We start from the raw sequence: 8,092 nt of genomic DNA on the forward strand, positions 1-8,092 counted from the left end.
GTGGCTTGAAGCAAAAGTGCATGTCTGCTTGTTGCACATGATTTCTTTTGATTCTTGAAAAGCTCTTTTCCTTTGGTATCCATCTCTTTCCTTCCCTTTTGGAAAAAAAACTCTTTATCGCGATCTGCTCCATAGTTCATAATGACCCGTGGCGTATGGCTACTTCACAGCCATGCCCATTCCTGAAGGTCACTACTGCTGAAAATGACTTGCGGCTTGTCATTTATGTTCTTGCAGGCATCTGTGACATGCCCAACTTTGTGCATGAGCGTTTACTGTGCAAAATGTCTGCCAGTGACTGATGGTTTCTGCATGACCTCAAACTTAGACATCCTTTAGTCCTGCCAATACATGTATAATCATGCCCTTATCCCAACTTCCAAAGTGAGACCCAGTGGACTTGTCTTCTCAGCAGAGCAAGTGGTAGATGGATTCAAGAAGGGTTTGAGGAATGGAAACTTGGGGAAGTATACAACACGTTGACGAAGGAAAAGTGGAAGTTGGGACACTTTGCAAGATCTTCTCACATCGAGGCTTGATGAGCAATTCCATTCGTTAAAATTCTAAAACAGTGACACAATTTCCCTTTGATTGTGTTGGGACTAATCAGGAAGGAAAATAGCTTCCTAATTCTGCAAAGTTTAAGAGAACTAAAACAAAATTTCTATCTGATCTTAGTTGGTGCCATGTCATCAATGTGGCCGAAATCTCGTGACTAGAACAATAACGCTGTAGAGCTTTCACTTTGGAAGCACAAGAAATTGACCAATCTAGTCTACGCTCATGCCACATTGTCCAGAGTGGCCAAAATTTTCCCCAACCTAAACAAATGGCTGCAGAGCTTGCAGTTTTAACGGGGCCTATGAATCATATCTGTCCTAGAGCTGCTCTGGAAGGGCTAATGTGGCAAGAAACGTAGCAGTGAGTGAGGAACATTTGAAAAATTTTGTCGGACAAATTTTGAAAGGGTGTTCAATATTTAACAAGGGCCAACATATAAATGCGGGATCTATTGTTTTTATAGCGGGCGTAACATGAGAATCATGACACCTGCTTACATGATTTATTTGTTTGCTACATGTAGTTTATGCCTTTTATTAACAGTCAACCAGTGAGAATTAATTTGTTTCCAGCTAAGATAGTGAAAAGTTTTTGTATGCTGTAGGACAAATACAAATATCCTCACTTTAGAAAATATATACATTTAATAATGAGAAAAAAAACAGGGATTCTATTGAACAGAAAATAATTATGAATTAACAATGAAAATAAATAAAGGGCCTAGCTTGAAGATGATCTGTGTGTTAGAGTTGGGGAAGATTTGACGAATAAATTCTGGTTTGGGATCGGCCAAAAATTCCTGCGTGATTCTGGCGGTATGCGAGGGGGCATTGTCCTGTTAAAACAGGATTTCATGGCAGATCAAATGGTGGGCAGATGGCAGCATGTTTTCCCGGAGGATGTCAACATAAACTGCGGCGTTGATGTTCTCGTTGACCCTTACCAGGCTGCCGACACTGGCGGAACTCATGCAGCCCCACACCATGATCCCGGATCCTCCATGCTTCACAGTGGGCACAACACACTTTTCATCTCCTCCCCCACAGTCCTCCTGACATAGACCCGTCCGTCACTTTAGAAGAGCTGAAATCTTGACTCGTCGAACCATAAGACCCGGGTCCAGTCATTGGCGGTCCACCCCACGTGCTCTCAGGCCCAGGCTAGCCGACGATGTTTATGCTTATATGAAAATCGGGGCTTATGCCTAGCTACCCTGCCATGAAGCCCAGCTGCAGCCAATCGCCTTGATACCGTACTGCGGTGAACTCCAACCCCTGCATTAGCAAGCTTCATCACTAAGTAAGGGGCGGTCAGGAAGCGGTTGCGCAGTGATGCCCTCACGAGCTGCCGGTCATCCTGCTCGGTGGTCGATCTCGGTCGGCCGTTGTGTGGTCGGGGTTCCATTGACCCAAACTCCCTCAATTTCTGGAGATTCAGCCGAACAGCATATTCGGTGATTCCCAGCCTTCTGGCGATTTCCTAGTTTGAATTCCCTCCTGATTCCAGGCTTCAATTATCCCCTTTTCGCGAGTGGTAAGTGGCATATTTGCTGGCATTGTGTCGCTGCTTTGCGTATCAAAGTGAAAGTATTGGTATGCAAATTTTGTCACCACAAGGTGCCCTGACTTGTGTAGTATCCAGTTACCTTACACAGGAGTCGAAATAAGTGACCGGACTTCTCTGACTATAGTAGAAATCACCACCTCATTTTCCTGGCATGTTTTACTGTGAAAAGTTAAATTCATTTATTGGACGATCACTGAGCTTTCACTTCGAAATGGATGTGAGTAATGATCAACAGAGAAATGTTTGAACGGTATATTTTAATTAGTATTCCAACCATTTTCAATGCACACAATTGCTTGGTCTTTCCGAATGAGATGATGACTTTCAAATTGTTAGTTTGTTCAGCCTATTTTGGTCGTGTGCGATGTCTTTTATGAAATCTTAATACTAGCGTACTTCTTCCGGAATCATCCTTTACTGAGCGGCCGTTAAATACTAGTTTTACTGATACCTATTGTTTGTTTGTTGGCTGATTTGTATGTGGAATGTGTGTGTGTTTTGACTGTGACCTTTACTTGGCCTGTCTCTCTGGCTTTCTCTCAACATGCTTTATCCTTGAAACAAGCAAACAGTAAAAGCACAAACCACAAAGGAAAGCAGTAAATAATCTTTGCAACACTTGTGGAGTGTTTTCTTTCAAGTTATGACAGAAAATTCAATACTTATGTCAGTGAAAGGTAGAATCCTCCCGTCCCCTCTTTGTAGAGTTTTCCGTACACTTCCCGGACAGCTTGCTATGGGGAAAAAGAGTGCTTATAATTATTAAGACTCCTTACAGAAAACCAAGGGCACATGATTTTGGTTATTTTATTTCAGTTTTTTCTGTAAGAAAGTTGCGTTGTTCAGTTTGTGTTCGCACACAATGACACACAGTACCGAACTTTGATACTTTCTTCCTTCATGGTTTTGATTGTCATTATTTTGCAACTGGCGGAAATGAATAGCTAAAAACTGGGGAAGAGATAAATGTGCAGAAATCGTTTCATTTTAATTGAATACACAGGTTTATTAACTCACTGAGCATTCAGGTGGGACAGCAACACGTTTGCTTCCAGAGTTTGCTGTGGCACATCTCACGTTCTGTTTTATTTCTTGGAGCTCTTCATTTTGCTTCTTGAGCTGTGCCTCCAGTTTTTTATTTTGCATGTATAGCATGCGCAGGGTAACTGCAGATGGTGCACTGGACCCCTAAACCAGACATTTGAAAAAACACAGCAGCGTAAGTCAGCTGAGCCTACCGACAAGTTCCCGTGCGTCTCCCTTTATCATCAATTTACATCACTGCTTAAAACAATAAACTATAACTTTATATAATTTCCTAAGATACCTGAGGTATGGAGGATTGTCAACAACTGAAGAACCACCCCCTACATCTAAATTATTGTGTGTTCGCCCCTTTTCATTTAAAAATCACCACGCTCGGTCAATTCTTAAAATGTTCTTTGACGTTAGAAATGTTATTGTGAAATTTCTGCATAAAATATTTCGCTGTGTTCAGATGTTTGCTCGACTTATTATTGTAGATATTAGTAATAACTGAAGCAGGCTTAAACTGAAGAAACAGAACTTAATATTATGAAATTAATTATTCAACTATATGAATTCCATACTACGTGCTGAACTCACCTCTGAAATACTTCCGGCAGAAGATGAAGAGTGTCCACTCCTCTTGGATAAAATGGACGATGCAGATTCTTGGCTTTCGGACTCACTGTCGTTGGAAGTTGGTGTTGAGGTGGCTTGGGGGAATCCGCGGGCATTCTGAGGGGCATCACTCGTGCTACTTGTGCTAGCCTGAGAATAGCTTACTCGTATGACGGGTCTGCTTTGCGAGATATCGAGCATCGTTCTGCCATTGCCTGTAGACTGCAACTGCCCTGAGTTATATTCTTCGGGAGAGAAAAGTCTGTCTAATTCGGCCAGCATTTCTTCTTGATTAAAGAGTCGTTGCCGAGGCAAATCATCAATATTGGGAATATGTCTGATTCTCGGATTCACTTTACCAGAATGCTTTGATAGAATCTGGGGAGCAATTGCTCTATATGTGTGACATACAAGAACGGTTACTATGAATTCCGTTGCCCGATTCAGGGTTGGTAAACTGGCAGAGGAAACGACTGGGTGCAAACACTGCACGCGTTTCCTTGGGTATGAAATTTTCGGAAACACATGCCTTTCGCACCGTGATATTCCTCTTCGTGCTGCTACCATTGATTGAAAAACTCACAGAATAAACTTCAATGCTTGAACAGTTTCTACAAGAAATTTTTTTTTCGCTGAATTTGTTGGATTGAAATGCTTGACCAACCTTCTAAATGCCTAACTTCATTTGAAGGATATCCAGTAACAATGAAAGGAGTTGAGGCCAAGAATTAGACTTATTTATTTAAATAAATACTCTCTTGATGCATTGAAATAACAAAATTAAGAGTAGTTTGACAGCTTAGAGGCATCCTGCAGACATCAGAGGAAGACAGGTATTTACAGGTTTGTATTTTGTTGTGCTGATGTTTCAACAGCTTTGTATTCCTCGTAGAATCAGCCACATCAACCCAGAGGTTGACACTGTCCTCGGTACCTTCATCACCCCCCATTTCATCGCCGTCCCCTGCTGCATCATTGCCCTTTGAGTTGATGCTATCCCCTGCTGCATTGTCATCCCTCAGGTTGACACTGTTGTCAGTAGACTCATCGTCCCCCATGTCACCAGCCGACTCATCATCTCCCTGGCCGTCACTGTCTGTGGCTGGCTCATCGTCCTCCATGTTATCGCAGTCCCCAGCAGGCTCATCATCCCCTATGTTGTCAGACTCCATGTCACACACAGCTTCAGGAGCATTAGAGTCATCAGAGATGATAACAATGGAACGTGCACTATTAACTGCTTTTTTGTCTAGATTTTCCAGACATGCAATCTGCATTATGTAAGATAATTCTGAGCCATACTATCATAATTATATTGTGCGTATTGGGGATGAAGAAATGGGTTTCGGCCCCTTTTTGCGCATCGTGCAGAAATAATTGCGTATCGTGCCTGATATGCAAGTTTGTACATTGGGCGAACCCTGCATATACTCTCTGTTGCCTACGCACATGAACAGCGCTGTCAAGGCAGTGAATTGTCCCTCTGTCAGTATGCTGGGATGGCCACAACACACAGATAGGTCTTGTCACCATGATCCCTGCAACCACGACAAATCAGGGAGCATGGTGAAAAATGCAGATGTCATGCCCTTTTCGTAGATCTTCATAATCTGCAACCGCCCATCTGTTGACCATGTGTTGAGACCTGCATTGCAAGCTGCTTCTTCCCACCTGATTCTCGTGACCAGGGAGCTCTCTCTTCTACCTTTACAAACTCTGCCAACTTGATGTTGAGTGTGGCCTTCTTCATCATTGCAGCTTCCCACCATCTCCTCAGCTTCATATCACATGGTCTGCATATACAGGGTGGATGCACCCTACAACATCTTCATCAACAATGATGTTCAATCCAGCATTAATTATATGTGCAACTTCCTCCTTTTTCTATGGGATTGCGATGTGGTTCTTGACACCTCAAAACTCCACATAGCCTACAGAAATCGACTACTTCTTGACCAGACATCACTGAAAAAAACAAGCACACTGCCACAACAAAAAACAAACAAACAAACACTTTTTTTCACTTTTCCATTCAACCTTTATTCCCCCCAAAAAATTACACAGATGAAATTAACTGGAAAAGAAAACTAACAAGAAATATACGTGTAATTAAAATAAGATATTTAACACTTATTTAATCCTTTCCATGGAAATTATCTCTGATGAGGGACAAGCTTTAAAGTTGGTACGAAAAGAACATTATTAAATCTTGTATCTCAATTAAGGAAAAACATTAATACAATTGTGATAAAAAAGCAAAAAAGATTAAAATAACCAAGTAGGTTTATCACCAGATAAGTCGAAAAGAGCGTAATTTTGGCTCCATTTGTCGAGAGAAAGAGCCAAGTCGTTTTGAGATTTGTATTAATTAATTTCAATGAGAATTTTGCTTTTTTTGATGGAATGTCCTAACAGTGAGAGGGTCACTTGGTGTCTTGCTGGAATGATCTCCTCTGATGACTCTGTCCAAGTGGGGGCTGATCTCCGCCTCATTAGAGAAATCCACAGGGAGGCTTTGGATGACTGTTTGACTTCCCCACAGATGTATGTCTCGTTTTTCAGCTGCTCTTTTGCAAGGGATGCCGAGGTATACAGCTTATCACAAAAGAGGTGATGGTAACGGCCAAAGAATGGCTCCATCATCTTCATGGAGATGCTCTGCATCTTCTGTCTGCTTAATGAATGTGTCATCATGGTGATGAGGTAGCCAGAAGATGCCTCGCTGATGGCATAGACCTTCAACCCCATTTTTGTTGGCTTGAAGGGCATTAAAAATAGACCTGTGCCTGGTTGCCTTTGTACTTGATCATGGCCTCATCAAGGGCGAGCTGTTTGGCTGCGTTCCAACTGGTCAGTCATCTCTGGAGGAGCGTGTCCCAGATCATCTGCAGCTGGTACAGTAAATCGTTCTTATAGAACTCAAGTTGCCTGAGAGTGCCTGAGGATGGCTTGGTCGCCGGCGACGAGTCTTCTTTGGGGGTTGACCGTTCTTGCTCCCTTACTTGTATCTGCCATTGACCAAATTTTAGTCATATCTGCCCGTTCAAGTTTTGGACAGAGACAGGAGAATGTAGATGCAAAACCTCATATGCCAGTGATTTGATTGAGAAATTTTAGATCACCGCCGAGGAACTTTTCAATGCTTATCACCTTTTCCCCAAGTGTTATGGAATCCAAACTATTAAACTCCTCATTCAATTCCCTCAAAGCTTCTTGTATACATTCTCCTGTCTCTGGGCATTGCACTATAGCAAGCAGGTAATTCCCACGTTCTGACCGACAATGTTCGTCACCAATGATACTACATGTATAAGTCACATTTTTTAGATTTTTTTTGGTTCTTGTTCGTGTCCCATCCCCCTTTAGCTTTATTTTCACTGTTCCATCCTAAATAAGATGCATATTTGAAGGATTACCCAAAGTTTGAACCAGGTGACCAGCCAGTGACTTAAATACACCCCTGTACTTTCCAACCAAAGTCTTTATTTCAAACGTGTTGTTTAGTTCGCGTCTTCTGTTCTTTATGTTACACATTCTGGGTAGGGAACTAACACTTTGGGCAATTTCATGGTATGCTTCATATCCAATGTTAAAGGAGTCCATAATGAATATCATTTCATCATTTCTTCTCGAGTCATTTTGCTCTTTGTATTCTGGACTGGGACATTTGGTTCATTGCAAACTACATGGACAACTTGGCCTTCATCATTTTGGAATTGGGCATTCACATGTATTGCCTGACATCCCATGTTGCTGAGGTTTCCAAACACGTCTTGAACCATTTTGAATTTTTGATCTTTATGATGTCGTTTCAGCGATTTATTGTAACAAGCCTTCCCTTTGCTCCGACCTCTTTCTCCTCATTAGCGCTTTACTGGATTCCGTTATCTCTGCAGTTTCCTTTGTAATTCTTTGGTCTCTTCCTTGGCATTTTTCAGCTCAATCCCTATATCGTTCTACTCATTTTCCAACTTTCTTCTTTTACAACTTTCGTTGTCAAGCTCATTTTCTAGTTGGGCTGCCTGTTTTGTGTTGGACTTTCATTTTGTACACAGATTCTCCCCATCTTTTCATTTCATTTATTTTTTCTCAGGGTACAAAAACCAACACAAAATACAAAAACCGATACATATCAACATATAGGAACAAGATTTGCTTACACACCTGACAGCCTAAAAGCGAACTCAATCACTGCCGAGAGGGTCTCCATAAAAATGTCAATAACTTTAAGAAAAACACTAGATAATGGTACAATTCAGCAAATCCACAGGACCATTCCAGGCCCTGAACCTGACGACTACAAAGTTTCTAGAAGTTTTGG

At 41.8% G+C, this 8,092-nt stretch overlaps 1 pseudogene; it reads right to left on the reverse strand.

The window, feature by feature from the left end:
- Positions 1 to 6,435: 6,435 nt before the first annotated feature.
- Positions 6,436 to 7,845, reverse strand: LOC147800080 (uncharacterized; annotated as a pseudogene).
- Between the last annotated feature and the right edge of the window lie 247 nt (positions 7,846 to 8,092).

The sequence above is a fragment of the Acanthaster planci genome, linkage group LG02 (genome assembly GCF_054643075.1).
Source record: "Acanthaster planci isolate LZ-2023a linkage group LG02, COTS_SCS, whole genome shotgun sequence".
Classification (NCBI taxonomy): domain Eukaryota; kingdom Metazoa; phylum Echinodermata; class Asteroidea; order Valvatida; family Acanthasteridae; genus Acanthaster; species Acanthaster planci.